We start from the raw sequence: 17,122 nt of genomic DNA on the forward strand, positions 1-17,122 counted from the left end.
GCTGGGTTTGAGTGTGTGTATTTGAAGGTGGGTGCCCAGGACAGAATAGGGATTCTCTTGGTGTACCGTCCACCCCGCTGCTCAACAGTCTCCCTTCCTGAGCTGGCCAGGGTAGTCTCGGGTTTGGTGTTGGAGACCCCTCGGCTTGTTGTGCTGGGGGATTTCAACATCCATGCTGAGGCTGCCCTGTCGGAAGCAGCTCAGGATTTCATGTCCGCCATGACAACCATGGGGCTGTCCCAGAAGGTATCTGGCCCCACCCATGCTGCTGGGCACACTCTGGACCTCGTTTTCTGTGCTGGATGGGGTGATAGTGATCTGAGAGTGGAGGAACTCTCTATAGTTCCGTTGTCATGGACAGATCACTACCTGGTGGGGTTTAGACTTACTGGCATGCGGAACCTCTGCAGGGGTGGAGGGCCGATTAAGATGGTCCGCCCCAGGAGGCTGATGGATCCAAATGGTTTCCTGACGGCTCTTGGGGATTTTCCTGTTGCCTCAGCAGGCGATTCTGTTGAAGCCCTGGCCGATCTCTGGAATTCAGAAGTGACCAGGGCCATGGATGCAATCGCTCCTGAGCATCCTCTCTCACGAAGTGGAGCTGCACCAGCACCCTGGTTTTCTAGGGAGCTGGCAGTGATGAAACGAGTGAGAAGACGACTGGAGTGACGTTGGCAGAAAACTCGAAGTGAATCCGATTGAACACGGGCTAGAGCCTACTTGAAGGCCTACTCTGTGGCAATATGGGCAGCAAAGAAAATATTTTTTTCTGCCACTATTGTGTCTGCAAAGAGCCATCCAGCGGAGCTGTTTCGAGTGGTTAGGGGTCTTTTATATGCTAGCCTGCAAGAGGGTTATTTAAACCCCTTGACAGCCCGCTGTGAACAATTTGCTCAGCACTTTGCAGACAAAATTGTTCGGATCGCTTGGACGCTATAGTTGCTACAGACCCAGAGGATGTAACTTTGGCCCCTGCTTGTCCAGTGTTGTTGGATACTTTTCAATTTGTACAGCCTGAGGATGTGGACAGGATCCTTGGAGAGGTGAGAGCCACCACGTGTGTTCTAGATCCTTGCCCTTCCTGGCTCATAAAAGCAGCCAGAGGTGGACTGGCCGAGTGGGTAAGGGGAGTGGTTAATGCCTCCCTTAGGCAAGGCAGAATTCCAGCCTGCTTGAAGGAGGCGGTGGTGAGACCTTTGTTAAAAAAGCCCTCCCTGAACCCCACTATATTGGATAATTATTGACCAGTCTCCAATATTCCATTTCTGGGCAAGATATTGGAGCGTGTGGTGGCCTCCCAACTCCGGAGATTCCTGGATGAGACAGATTATCTAGATCCATTTCAATCCGGCTTCAGACCCGGTTATGGGACAGAAACAGCTTTGGTCTCCTTGGTGGATGGATGACCTACGCCAGGAGCTAGACAGGGGGAGTGTGTCCCTGTTGGTTCTGCTGGACCTCTCAGCAGCTTTCGATACCATTGACCATGGTATCCTTCCGGGCTGCCTCGCTGGGATGGGACTTGGAGGCACTGTTTTACAGTGGCTCCATTCCTTCTTAGAGGGGCGGACCCAGAAGGTGGTGCTGGGGGACTCCTGTTCAACTCCCTGGCCATTGGCTTGTGGGGTCCCTCAGGGTTCTGTTTTGTCCCCCATGCTATTTAACATATACATGAAACCACTGGGGGAGGTTGTCCGGAGTTTTGGGGTTTGGTGTCACCAGTACGCTGATGACACCCAACTCTACTTTTCCTTTCCATCTAATTCCAAGGAAGCTGTTGGGGTGCTGAACCGGTGTCTGTCCGCAGTAATGGACTGGATGAGGGCAAACAAATTGGAGCTTAATCCAGACAAGACAGAGGTGCTCCTGGTCAGTCAAAAGGTAGATCAGGGAATAGGGATACAGCTTGTGCTGGATGGGGTTACACTCCCCCTGAAGACACAGGTTTGCAGATTGGGTGTACTTCTGGATTCAGCCCTGAACCTGGATGCCCAGGTTTCAGCGGTGGCCAGGAGTGCATTTGCACAGTTAAAGCTAGTGCGCCAGCTGCGCCCGTTCCTTGAGATGTCTGACTTGGCCACAGTGACACATGCCTTAGTTACATCCCGTTTGGATTACTGTAACGCGCTCTACGTGGGGCTGCCTCAGAAGAGTGTTCGGAAACTTCAGCTGGTTCAAAGAACTGTGGCCAGACTGCTGACTGGAGCTGGTTACAGGGAGCATACAACTCCCCTGTTAAAACAGCTTCACTGGCTCCCAGTCTGTTTCTGGGCACAATTCAAAGTGCTGGTTATGTCCTATAAAGCCCTATACGGTTTGGGTCCAGGTTATCTGAAAGACTGTATTCTCCCTTATGAGCCTACTCGTGCCCTGAGATCTTCAGGGGAATCCCTTCTCGCCATCCTGCCATCATCACAGGCACGCCTGGTGGGAACGCGGGAGAGGGCCTTTTTGGAGGCTGCCCCAAGGCTCTGGAACTCCCTTCCCAGAGAGGCGAGAGTGGCACCCCCCTTGATATGTTTTCGCAGGCATGCAAAAACTTTTTTGTTCCAGCAGGCCTTTGGGGATAACTAGTCTGGACCTGGGAAAATGCGACATATGGATACCATTTTTGTTGTTCTGGTTGTCTTTTAATGTTTTAATATCTTTACAATTTTAATATTGATTATTTAATTATATTTTTAACTTTTATACAGTTGTATTTATATTTCTATTTATAGGTTTTAATTGTAGCAGTTTTAACGTTGTAAGGCCGCCTTGAGTTCCAGTATTGGGAAAAAGGTGGGACATAAATAATAATAATAACAATAATAATAATAATAATAATAATCTGCTCCTGCAAGCCTACAGCAAAATAGTTTCTACTGATTTCAAAGACGGGTACCTCTTGTGATTCTGAATCTGTTGAAGCTGGCGTCATAATATGTTTTCATGGGACTGACGGCAATAAAATATTCTGCCACTTATTGAAATCCTTTTTGATGGTGTAATTATGGTATCCTTGCTTCAGGCTTCCAGTATGTTTTCCACCAGGCAGGCAGCCTTATGCATCCAACAAATGGACCTCTGTTTTTTTTTTAACATTAAAGAAACAATGCAATTGACATTAGATAACAGTTTCTTTCTAAATTGTTCCCTGTCTTCTCTGTTGCTGTCTCAAAATTCAAAGATATAATGCTGGGGTGGATTTAATAAAACTCAGGAAGAAAGTTAGAATCAGGGGATTTTTTTTCTGCAAAGAGAAGAGGGTTTGTTTAAATAAAACGAATTAAGAATTTAACTGGATCCTGCATTTTTATTAAAGACCAGTTAATTGGAAACTTCAGCTGAAATTTTATTTCCAGTAATTGGATATTTGTTTATTCACAAATAGTCAGTTTTAAATATGAAACTTATTTGATTAGCTTTCTTTTGAGCCTTGTTACATGGTTTCATCACTAATTGGTAACAATGCAATCCTAATCATGTTTACTCAAAAGTACATCCTATTGAGTTCATACTTGCATAGTACTAAGAATGTTTAGGACTGAAGCTCAAGCCTCTTGTTTTTCAGCAATTTGCCACTGAATTTCTTGTGACGTAGAACACAAATTAACCAATAATTGATTTCAAGTTCAAAACACACACACACAAAACAGGGCAGTGCCTTGCCAGCATAGAGGAAGTGTATAGCAAAACCATAGAATCATAGGGTTGGAAGGGGTCTAGAAGCCCATCGAGTCCAACCACTGGCTCAGTGCAGGAATCTAAGCTAAGATATGAAATGACAAATTACTAAAGTTTCAGTAATTAATGTATTCATTCATTCATTTATTTATTTATTAGATTTATACTCCACTCCAACAAAAGCAGCCAGCTTACCCTGGCTACATATTACAAAACAACAGCACTAATTCACCACTGCAATGCAAATGAATTTCCTTCATATCAGAAATTATTTTCAATATTCATTTTGGCTCTACTGGAAGCTCCAGGAATAAACGCTTGTAGCCCCAGCCAGAAAGACAGTGAACACCCACAAGTTCCATTAGCTTTAATAAGGGCTTTGGCATCTTTTGGGCCTCAGGCCTTTCTGTATCTGAACAAAATGAGCCCTTTCTGGCCTTTCCAGTTACAGGGTTCACTAACTTTGGTGAAAGGAGATGGAGATTTTCCAGTGCAAAATTAAAGACATGGCAGGAAAGCGGGGTTAGCTGATTTTCGTGCTTATTTCACTTTGAACTCTTGAGAATGTATCTATTTAAAAAATCTCCAGTATATCTCCCCGCCCAAGAACTGATATCACTTTTGATCAAGAGATACCATGTTTAGCTCTGACATGAAGCATGTGACATGACTTCTGCCCTCCCTTCTGTAGGTTTAATTGTGTAGCAAATTGTTCTTCCAACTCCTCTTGTGGTCGTATTCTAGGAGTCAGCTTTCTGCTGGTCATCTGTCTTCTTTTATCTCATGATGAGTTCTTTATCTTCTTCTTACACAGGAAGGAAATAGCTCTATAGAGGATGATGAGTTCTCTAGCTTCCTATATGTTATAATTTGTAAAATGAAAGATGCTAGGGTTTATGGAAACCTCAAAGATAGCAATTTTCCTTGAAAACCAATTTTCCTCTTGCATATGCTGATGACACCCAGCTGTGTTTCTTCATTACATCTGAATCAGGTGAGGCTGTGCAGGTCCTGGACCAGTGCCTGGATGCAGTTGTGGGCTGGATGTGGTCCAATAAACTGAGGCTGAATCCTGGCAAGGATGGAGGCCTTGTGGATGAGTGGCTCCCAGCTCCAGGAGATAGGTAGGCTACCTGTTCAGCATGGTGTTGCACTCACTCCCTCTGAAGGATCAGGTACGCAGTATGTGGCTACTCCTGGATCCATATTTGTTATTAAAGGCCCAAGTAGCCTGAGTGAATTCAAGTGCCTTTCACTAGCTTTAGCCGATACACCAGCTGTGACTGTTCTTGGAAAGCCCTAAGCAACTTGGGACCTGATACCTGAGAGTTCGCCTTTTTCCCTATAGACCCATTTGATCCTTGAGGTCATCTGGTGATGCCCTCCTGATGGTACCATATACTTCTGAGGTCCGCTCTGTAGTTGTTCAGAGCAGGGCATTTAACATAATATGTGGAGTAATCTTCCCTCTGAGATCAGACATGCACCAAAACGTTTTACTTTTAGGTGCATGTTGAAGACATATCTGTTTATGTAAGTCTTCCCTGTGTAGTTTAGCCTACCAGTTTATGGATATGTAGATATAACTTATTCCATGTATTGGTTTATTTTTTAATTTTTTTTAAATGAATTGTGTACATTGGTTTGAAATCTGTAGCTGTAAGCAGTTTATAAATTTCATAAACAAATAAATATCAGTAAATATCAGGTAGGAGTGTGTGTGTGTATGTAAATGTTTTGGAGTTATGGAATACAGTGGGGTGGCATCAAACAAGAATCAAATTCATTCACAAGGGAAGGTGCTATGTGGACTCTACTGTGAGATAATGGTAAAACTCACTTTGCAATGAAATAGCTGGTCATGAGAAGCTGCCTCTTTATAATAGTAATGTCTCAGGTGTCTCTGCATCAGTTCCCTCTGGTCCTGAATTGCTTTACCAGTACAAGGAGAGGGGTACCATAAGAAAGTTGAGGGGGATGAGATATAATCTACAGAGTTTGAGAAATGTGAACTTTTGTCAGGGAGAGATACTCCCAAATGCCCCATCCAGTAAGAAATAAACTCCCAGTGCGGGAGCGGGGGAGAGAGAGATGGCAGTTGCAAGTGATGCCTCCACTGTAGCCAGCCTATATCCCTAGGCCTCAGTTCTGTCTCTTTTCCAGTTTGGACAGTTGTGACATCAGCAGCCAATATAGTAATCCTCTTCCTCTGTACTCCAGTATAACATCCAATAAGCAGAGCCCATGTCCAACGAACACACCTTATGATGGAGCTCTGTAGCTAGAATCTATGCAGCTCTTGCTAACATGATAACAGAATTGGGATACAGTTGAAGTAAACAGGAGCAGGAAGGGGCACAGGCCTGAGGGTCCAGAGGAGGAAGTGAACAAAAGGGCAGGTCCAAAAAGATAAACGGTAAGGAAGCAGGGACCAATGAAAAGTGGGTATAACTAAGGGGGTGTCTTCACCAGCGATTTACTCCGAGCTGGCTGCATGTTGAGGTCATTAGGGCTACATGTCATCGTGGCCATATAGCAGCCACCCTGGAACTTATCACAGAAAAACGGAATTTCCTGAGACTGCTTTTCCTCAAGTTGGATTCTTGGTGGTATAGTTGTTGTGTGCCCCAACCCCCGCATTTACCTGGGGTATGCTAGCCCTGTCCAGGGCTGTGCCTTTTACCATGACCCCGGTCAAGGGGTGTTTCCTAGCACAAACCAATTAGTGTATACTCAGAAGTAACTCCTACTGTGCTCAATGAATCCCCTGAATGCCCGCATCTAGGGATGTACGAAACCACTTACCTGTTTCGTAAGTGGCATCCACGGTGCGGGGGAGGCGCTCCGTCCCTCCCCCCAGAATCCTCCCTGGCCGGTTCTGCTCCACAGCGACTCCACAGAGCTGCCAGCCGGGTGCATCCGCAGCCGGACATCTGGCTGCAGCAGGTCTGTGGACACAAATGGCGGCTGGCGTAGTGGCTGCCATTTGCGTCCCTTTGCTGAGCCGTGATAGGCTACGTTAATATTTATGTAGCCTATCATGGCAAAGAGCGGAGATGCATATGGCGCAGTGGACACCATTTGTGTCCCCGCTCTTTGCCGTGATAGGCTATGCAAATATTTACGTAGCCTATCATGGCTCAGTGAAGGGACACAAATGGTGGCCAGTGTAGCGGCCGCCATTTGCGGCTGCAACCTGGCAGCAGCCAGAGCCACCACTGCAGCTGCCGCCGCAGCCAGTTAGGCTCCGTTCCAGGGGGATTCCAGGGGGGTGAATTCACTGGAATTCGGCCTCCCTGGGATCTGTGGCGGAATTCTCTGACATCCCTACCCACATGAGAATTTACAGAGATATCCCTCAATGAAAATGGCACAGTTTAAAGCCCCAATTCCCTAAATGCTCTAAAGCACAATCTTGAGGCTCTAGTTCTCCATTGTTTGATTTATTGCCTTAGGAAGTAACTACTTCACACCTTCATTATAGACATCCTGTGCAGCATTGGGTTAGAGAATGGTGGCTGGTTTCCCATCCCTGTGTTCTCCCCCTGCCTTTCCCAGCACAAGCATGTGTGTGTCTACTCAGAAGTAACTCCCATTGTGCTCAATGAGGTTTGTTCCTGAAATGCAGGTGCATCTGGAACTTCAGGAGAAAGGAGAAAGGGGAGGAGAGCGGGGGGCGGGAAGCCTCTCTTGTTGGTTGAGCAGCCCCTGCCAGTCACTCCAACCCCCAGCGGGAACTTCTGTGTTCTGTGACGTGATTTTTAGTGGTGTGGAGAACTCGCTTGTGGAGCCTTGCATGGACTAAGGCACAGCAAAGCTGATTCCTTTTTTAAAAATCCAGTACTCTTCCATTCAGTTTTCCTTCCTTTGTTGTGGAAACACCCCCAGGTCAGAAGGGTAGTCAGGATTGATTGATTTACCCAGCTACAGCCCATCCTTTGAGGTGATTTCACCTGCTGTGGGGTTGCTGTGATCTGCTGTGCCAGAAAGAGGCAATAAGGCTTACTCTCAGCAATAAACAGATAAGTATAATAAAATGAAGGTATAACCTATAATTTTGAGTAAGAAAAAAGTGGAATTGAGGATTTGCCGCCCTTTCTTTCCCCTTCCTATTTGGGGTGCTTAACTGTGTTACTTTCCTTATTTCAGAGGAGTTCTGATTGCTACTTAGTTTTCCTTATTGTCGGTTCTCTGTGCGATAGCAATCACATTTGCCAGGAGCACTAAAATAAAATGTCAGTTAAAAACGAAAGGCAAACATGCATACTTACAGCCTATCGCAAACCCTGACACTTTACAAATCTGAAGAGACATTCAAGCAGCCATGAGAGACAAATGAAGTACATTTTGGATGGAAGCAGCAAATGACCACGGGAAGGTGATTAGCTTTGGACCCTTTCTTCAAAAGGGAAAAAATGTCACTGAATGGGTAGATCGCAGATGTTCAGTCCTGTAAAACAAGCCTCTGGCAAGAATAATTGCAAAACGAAGACAGCATGTACAATGTTCAGAAATAGCAAGGACTGGGCAGGAAAGATACCACTGGAAATAGAGAGTTAGTAGGAGAAAAGGGCCACAATCCAAAGACCTACTTTAGGCGTGCACAGCAGTAGTTTGCATGCTCCCAGATGGGTTATTTCTTTGAACAACAGAGCCTCTGCCAGATCACATACTGCTGCTGAAACTCCACTGAGTTGGCAAAGCAACTTGGCCTGTGGTGTGGTGTGGTGAGTAGCTATTTGAGAAACACACATTCAGAGTCTTATAGGGTATGCACAGCTAGGCTACTAAATCTCTGGATTATGGCCTAGAATTCCAGCCAAAGAGTGACCTATATAATTTATAGTAATTACAATTACAAATATAATAATGACTGCATCAAGGGATAATGCAAAAATAAGTATACGTACTCTGAGAAAAAGTCATATTCACACTCTAAAGTTAACAGAGAAATTATGAAAATCAAGGAGAGATTCTGGTGGAAGAACAACTACATAACAGCTTGTATGTATATATAGAAATATGAAAGCCTGGAAAAAACTGAAAGATTTGGGGGAAAAAAATTTTCCCCCTATTTTTCTGGTTTCCCCCTATTTTTTCACAGTTTTTTTTTCAGGCCTCCATATCTCTGTTTTTATTTCTGTAGCATGTTTTTACACACAGTTCAAAGCAGTTTACATCATATTAAAAAAAAATCCACTAAACAAGCATAAAAACAGAACCACAACCTCAAAGCACCAGTACAAGTTGTAATGTATATCATGTAGTTTTCCTTCGAAGTCTTTATTTTCCTACAATGCTTATGAAACCCACTTACATCTCCACATTTGCAAGAGTCAGTTGGTTCGGTCTGTATTAGCAGCAAAACTCCCATCTAGGGTTGCATTAACCAACTCCAGAATTGCAGTAATAAAGATAATAACAATAGCAAACCTAAATGTTCTTAAATAACTGCAATATTTTTATATATACAAAAAGCACTGAGGAGGATAAAACATCTTCAGCAATCACAGGATGTACAAAACAGCAAGAAAGAAAAAGGGAAAAAAAGGGGAGGGGGGAAGACAGCCTAAATGAAAGGTATAACACAAATGGCTCGCAATCCTTTGGACTGGTGTTCAGATGTCCTTTGAAAAAAGCAAAGCTTGCTTTCTGTCTTTCTTTCATTCTTTTTTTCTTTCTTTCTTTCTTACTTGAGTAAAAGTGAGCAGTGGAGGCTGGTGAGCCCAATGTAAGTGGGGCAGTGCATCCCCTCTGGGTTTCAGTCAGAACTCTAAAGGAGCTATTCAAGGCACTTTGGATAGATCCTTTAGAACTCTGACTGGTTCTGACTGAAATCTGGGGCAGATTTACTGCCCCACTGACATCAGAGTCACCAGCCTCCATGGAAAGTGAGAGCAGTCAGCCTACCCTAGAATGCTACACGGAGCATGCTTCAACAGCTAGCGCCACAAGGGGAAGGGGGAGATTAAGGTTCTCTTCACACCTTGGTTTTCTAGCAGGATCATTTTTCTTTAATCACTGGTTTTCGTGGGAGATTTAGATGACACCGCTGCTCTCCTGCAACTACTGCACAACTCCCCCACCTTCCCATGTTATCTGAGAATGGGGAAAACCCAGCATCTTCTGTGCTTGCGATTGAAATCGCCACCCCCCCCCCCGTGTATTTCCCCTTTAGCGCTTTGTCCCGCTTTGTGTGGGCGTGTGCTAGGGGGTGTTGTTGGGCGGTGTTGAATAACATTCTCATGACAACAAATTGGTGGAAGGGTGGGGGTTTCTGCCTCTCTCCCATTCCACTACGGGGCGAGTGCGTGAACTGTGGTTAAGTGGTTAACCATCCCAAATGCTTCTCCAAGATGCCCCTGAACACAGCAATGCTTACTTCTGAGTAAAGTCATTGGCTGTAAGGCTTTCCTTTCCTGGGAGTAAGTGCCACTGAAATCTGTGTGGCTTGCTTTTGAGTAGGCATGCACAGGAGTGCATCGTAAGTCTACTTAGAGTAGCAGTCTTAAGATCTCCCATCCCCTTCAGTGGTTTTACTTGGAGCTTCCCCCTCCCATTGACTTCACTGACTGCTTCTCCCTTTTGCTCACCAGACTGATAGTTTTTTTTCCTCCCAGGTTGGATGGGGGAGTCTCGGTTCTCAGCCACAGAGGAGAAAGGCTTGACAGTTAGGATTTCAGTGGGTATTAAAAGTGCCTTTTCTCCTCCCCTGGATAAATTCATCATGCAGAGCTTGGAATGCTCATTTTTAACCGTTTCTTTTTTGTGTGTGGAGTTATTTTAGATAAGGCAGTTATGCTGAGGTGGTTTTCCATAGTACTCCCTCCCACCTAGCCAGCCACTCTCTCTTCTTCTAGCACACCTTGCAGGGTCATTGGGAAGCCAGAATAAGGGGGGGAGAGCAACAACAGTACTGAGGGGGGAGCCACTATCTCTTCTCCTAGCACATCTTACAGGGTTGTTGGGTAGCCAGAATAAGGGGGCGGGGAAGCAACAACAGTGCGGGGGGGACACACAAGCCAGTTGTTGGGAAAGCAGAATAAGCGGGGGAGAGCAGCAACCGCTGATGACAGATAAGGAACAAGGGGATGCAGGAAGGCAGGAGGGACAGGTGGAGCATCCATCAATCATGTTACAGGAACCAGTGATCAGTGGAGGGGGTGTGAGGGGCCAGCAGCCACCTTCTGCCCGATTTTTCCATGCAGCTCCGCCCAGCTGTGAAAAGGAATATAGTGGAGGGAAGCGCTATGAGGGATGTCTGTATACAGGGCCAGTCTAAATCCCAGAAAGGATCAGGAATCAAAACGAACGGTTTGTAGTGGAATAAAATGCCAGGTGTGAAGAAAGCCTAATTGCCACACCCTGTGCTGGTGGATACAGACGTGCTGGATTTCTTTTCAATGCTGCTACTGATAAAAACTGTGACAGCAGCACAGGTTACACTTATTCTGCAGACACACACACACACACACACACAGAGTTGGCAACGGCACATTCCACTGCACTTGCCATCGGTTTCTCCTGTCCTGTCAAACAGTATCGCTGTCTGGTCTTTTGCAGACTCTCCTAACCTTCTAGAATGCCGGTTCTGTGCTGCCGAAAGCTGTCTCTGCACCATTTGATCGGCCTGCCGGTGCCAGAGACTCAGTTGTTTTTCTGCCATAAGGCAACACATCTTATCACAGGAGAAAATGTGATAAAGATGGACTTGGATGTTTCAACAGCCCCACTGTTTCATTTCTTGCACTTCAATAAAGGCCACAAATCTTTATTCCCTACTGCTGCCTCAGTAAGGTTACTAATGTATTTTTCTGATGGTAGTCTGCTAGTTTAGTGAAGCTTTTTTGTGCTTGTATTAGATCACTGCAGCCTGTTCAGGGGGCCAAACTACATATGACACTCAGGGATGTCAGAGAATTCCGCCATGGATCTCAGTGAGGCCGAATGCCAGTGCATTCAGCCCCCCGAAATCTGTGGCGGAACAGCCTGCCCCCCCTGCCCCCCCACAGATACCCCCCAGGACGAGACTTACCTGGGGCGGATGTTCCAGATGACGGCGGCTCAGGCGGTGGCTTCAGCAGCCGCTACGGCGGCTGGTCTTCCGACCAGCCACCGCCGCCACCATCTGCAGTCTGGTCGTTTGTGTGTGTGGGTTTTTTTTTTACATAGACGTGATAGGCTACGTAAAGACTTACGTAGCCTATCACGTCTGGGTTAAAAAAAACAAACACGTACGCAAATGGCGGCGGCTACAGCCGCCACCATTTGCATTCCTTATTTTTCGCTGTCTTAGTCTACGTAAATATTTACGTAGACTATTAGGGCGAAATTAAAGGGGAACGCAAATAGTGTAGTGGGCGCTATTTGCGTTCCTTTTTTATTCGCTGTTTTAGCCTACGTAAATATGTACATAGACTAAGATGGCGAAAATTAAAGAACGCAAATGGCGGCGGCCATAGCCGCCGCCATTTGCGTATGCATTTTGTTTTGTTTTTATTCCAGACGTGATAGGCTACATAAGTCTTTACGTAGCCTATCATGTTTGAATACAGGGATGCAAACAGCGGCAGCTACCGCAGCCGCCATTTGCATCCCTGCTACCCAGCGGCCGGATGTCCGGCTGCTGGCGGAGCCGGCTGGCGGCTCCGCGGAATCCCCATGGAGCGGAGCTGGCCGGGCAGGACTCCGGGGGGAGGGACAGAGCGCCTCCCCCCCCCACCGCGAAGCAGATCCACAAAAAGGTAAGTGACTTTCGTACATCCCTACACTCAGTCATGTTTTTTTTTTTTAATCCCTGATGTTTTCTAATTCACAAAATGAACTAATTCACATGAACTAAAATTGCCGAGACTGATTATTTTCCTTTCCCAAAATCCCCCACATGTTTTTTACCCTGCAGGGAAAAATGTGTCCTGTATATGATAAAAGGTAGAATGCCTGTCTTGCCATCTTCCGTTTTTACTATTTAAAAATGTGCTGCCTGTTTAATTCATCTTTTTAGTTGATCAAAGCTTTTTAAACTGATTAACCTAACCAATCAATTGAAGCTCTATTTTTTAACTGCTTAATGTTTCCCTTCCTCTCTTACTTTTTTCTACAATGTTCTCTTGTTTTCCTCAAGTTGACACTTCTTCCAAGTCATGACATCAGCAATGAAATTGTCAGGAAAGTGACAACCAGTGAAAAGTATCAAAGAGAAAGTTTTGGCAGTATTATTAAACATTTGATCAACTGAAAAAATAGTGGAATTAGATTATCAAGGTGTACCCCTAATCTCAGCTGCAAAGAAGACATGGACAAGTAGAGGCATTCTATCAAATAATTTGAAGCAGCATTTCTTTAACAGACACTAAGTAAAAAAAAAAGTCTCTTAAATGCTGTCTCCATGCAACACAGCTCTCAAAGGAAATCAGCATTTTAAAATGCTGATGTTTGCTGAGTTTAGGTAGTCCAGTCCTATAAATATGCATTAGCAGCAAAAGCATGAATAACCCTACACAAGGCAGTGGTAAGGCTATTATCTGGAGTACTTTGGTCACTCCTAACTGGAACAGGTATAAATAAGAAGTACAAAAGAACAACTATAATAATCACAGGAATTGAGAGCTTAAAGGAGCTCAGAGCAAGGTCAGAAGCACTGGAATTGGTAGTAAGACATTGTTTCAGAACCTAGGAAGCAATAGCTTAAAGCATATATAGCCAGAGCTTCCAGAGCCCCACCCAGGACTCAGCTGCAGCTCATCTTAGGCCCTCTGGCAAAAGTCCTGTTCCTGAGAATGGCCTTGCTCATGAGGAGGCATTTATCTTGAGGAGCTTTCCTTGGCAACTGAGCACTCATTCTCATAGAAGCCTTATTGGCCTGCCTCTTGAGATGACAACACTCTTGAGGATTAGGTGGTTGCTCAGCCTTTGTTTCAGAGGCAGAGTTCCCATCATCTTTCAGGGATGGATCTATGGCCATCTCCCCTGAGGGCCCAGGCTCCTGAGAGGGGCTGTTGTCAGTCTCTGGGAACTCTAGCTCATCTTCTGAGGAAGATTCCTACAGTGAAGGTGCGACAACTTATTCCAGTAGATCACAATTCCAGTAGATCACATACTGTTCATTTTTCCATATATGTCAAACACCCAAATGAGAATATTTGTTCAAATGTCCATCAGGCTCCTCCTTTAACTTCACCTGGCTGCAGTCATTCCATCCAGCTGCAGCAGATGTAGAGATGGGAAGCAAGGGCACTCCACTGGCAATGCTGAGAGACCAGAAGGCATCTCCCTGTTTCCATTCCAGTTGATCATTATAAGAACTAATATTGTAGCCTTGTTTCTTTGACCTTGCTCTGTGACTGAATCTCCATGCTACTGACCTTTGGACTCCTGGTTGAATCTGCTTCTTGGACTGTATTTGAATACTGACCAGTGTTTGGCTATGTCTCAGACCATTCTTTTGGAACTCATCCTCTTGGCTGGTAATACTGTGCCTTTGACCACTGTCTGTTTCCAGACTACTCCTGCCTTGAACTGCTCTCTTTCTGGATCTCTGTGCTTGATCATTTGCTTGTTTATTGACTTGCCATTGGATTTGCTGTAATGCTTAGTTTGATTCAGCCAAAGTAGGACTTAAGGAAAGATATTCCCCACTCCTTCCTTGTAATCTTTGTCCTTCTTAGTTGCTATGGCCATGGATGTTGAGTGCCAAGAACATCGTCTGTGGGATAGGTTTTGTTCATACGCAGGATCTCTGTAATTCTCCTACAGGGTGGGCAAGGACTCTAGCATCAGATATGCATTGACCCTGGATTCTCCTTTATGTCCTGTTATGTGTCTTGTCACTTTGCATGAATTATACAGAGGGATTTTCTGTGTAAGCACTTTCTGTAGCACACTCATTTTAAGCACTTACCTGAGGTGAGTTGGTTGGTTGGTGGATGGAGAATTGACCACCAACCAACCAAGCAGCATCAAAGAAGCTATTAGAGGAAAGAAGGCTTCCTTCATAAAATGAAAGTCTTGCCCAAGTGACGAAAACAAAAGGGAGCACAAACTTGCACAAAGGCTATACAAGCAGACAATAAGAGATGCAAAAAAGCATTTTGAAGATATCACTAACAATATCAAGGCCAACAATAAAGAATTCTTAATTATATCAGAAGTAGGGATGTACGAAACACTTACCTGGTTTCGTCCAGGGACATCCGCGTCCCGAAATCCTCGACCGGGGGGGGGGAGGAGATACGATGCTCCCCCCTGGAATCCTGCTCGGCCAGCTCCGCTCCGCAGCCAGGCCGCAGAGCCGTCGGCCAGGCCAACCCGCAGCAGGGCCTCCAGCTGCTGCCGGGCTGCTGCAGATGCAAATGGCGTCCTGAGTTGGGGATGCCATTTGCGTCCCTATGGTAGCCCATGATAGGCTACGTAAATATTTATGTAGCCTATCATGGCTAAAGCGGGGACACAAATGGCATCCCCTACGCCATTTGCATTTCCGTTTTCTCTGTGATAGGCTATGTAAATATTTACGTAGCCTATGACGGCTAAAGCGGGAACACAAATGGCATCCCCTACATAAATATTTACGTAAATATTTATGTAGCCTATCACGGGCTACCATAGGGACACAAATGGCGTCCCCTACTCAGGATGCCATTTGCATACACAGCAGCCCAGCAGCGGCTGGAGCCGCCGCCGCTGGAGCCACCGCCTCAGCTGAAGCCGGAGCCGCCACCAAGTAGGCTCCGTTCCGGGGGGCTTTCGCGGGGTGGTGGGGTGGGTTGCTCCGTTCTGCCACAGATTCCGGGGGGCTGAATTCACTGGAATTCAGCCCCCCCGGGATCCGTGGCGGAATTCTCTAACATCCCTAATCAGAAGCAGGAAACCAGCTTGGGAGGCAGTTGGACCGTTGGATGACAATGGAGTTAAAGGAGAACTAAAGGAGGGCAAGGAGATTGTGGAGAAGCTGAATGAATTCATTTCATCGGTCTTCACTGCAGAAGAAATCACTGGGCCCAGATGGTATCCATCCTAGAGTTCTCAAAGAACTCAAATATGAATTGCTGATCTTCTAACCAAAATATGCAACATGTCCCTAAGATCAGCCTCTGTACCAGAGGACTGGAAGATAGCCAATGTAACACCAATTTTTTAAAAGGGATCCAGGGGGGACCTGAGAAATTACAAGCTGGTCAGCTTAACGTCTGTCCCAGGTGAATTGGTTGAAAGCATAGAATCATAGAATAGGAGGGTTGGAAGGGGCCTATAAGACCATCGAGTCCAAACCCCTGCTCAATGCAAGAACCCAAGTCATAGCATGTCTGACATATGGCTGTCCAGCTTCATCTTGAATGCCTCCAGTGTGAGAAAGCCCACTACCTCCCTAGTTCCGTTGGTTCCATTGTTGTATTGCTCTAACAGTCAAGGAAGTTTTTCCTGATGTTCAGCTGGAATCTGGCTTCCTGTAACTTGAGCCCATTATTCCATGTCCTGCACTCTGGGATGATGGAGAAGAGATCCTGGCCTTCCTCTCTGTGACAACCTTTCAAGTATTTGAAGAGTGCTATCATATCTTCCCTCAGTCTTTTCTTCTCAAGGCTAAACATGCCCAGCTCTGTCAGTCTCTCCTCATAGGGCTTTGTTTCCAGTCCCCTGATCATTTCATTGCCCTCCTCTGAACCCTCTCCACTTTGTCTGCATCCTTCTTAAAGTGTGGTGCCCAGAACTGGACACAGTACTCCAGATGAGGCCTAACCAGTGCTGACTAGTACTTCCTGGGATTTGGAAGCTATGCTTCTATTAATGCAGACCAAAATAGCATTTTTTTTTTTTTGCACCCACATCACATTGTTGGCTCATATTCACCTTGTGATCTACAACAATACCAATATTCTTCTTGCTTGTAGTGTTGTTGAGCCAAGTATCCCCCATCTTGTAACTGTGCATTTGGTTTCTTTTTCCTAGGTGCAGAACTTGGCATTTATCCCCATTAAATTTCATTCTGTTGTTTTCAGCCCAGCGCTCCAGTCTGTCAAGAACACTTTGAATTCTGTTTCTGTCTTCTAGGGTATTAGTTATCCCACCCAATTTTGTGTCATCTGCAAATCTGATAAGCATTCCCTGCATATCCTCCTCCAAGTCATTAATAAAAATGTTGAAGAGCACTGGGCCCAGGACTGAGCCCTGCGGTACCTCTCCCCAGTTTGTTACCTCTCCCCAGTTTGAGAAGATCCCATTGATAAGCACTCTTTGAGTCCGATTCTGTAGCCAACTGTGGATCCACCTGATTGTTGTTTCATCTAGCTCACTTTTAGCTAGTTTGCTCATCAGGATATCATGGGGCATTTTGTTGAAAGCTTTGCTGAAGTTGAGGGATATTATGTCCACAGCATTCCCACAGTCCACAAGGGAGGATACCTGATCAAAGAATGAGATCAGATTAGTCTGGCAGGATTTGTTCTTGAATCCATGT

The sequence above is a fragment of the Heloderma suspectum genome, chromosome 7 (assembly GCF_057233095.1).
Source record: "Heloderma suspectum isolate Gila_16-S chromosome 7, 16-S_ref, whole genome shotgun sequence".
Lineage (NCBI taxonomy): Eukaryota > Metazoa > Chordata > Lepidosauria > Squamata > Helodermatidae > Heloderma > Heloderma suspectum.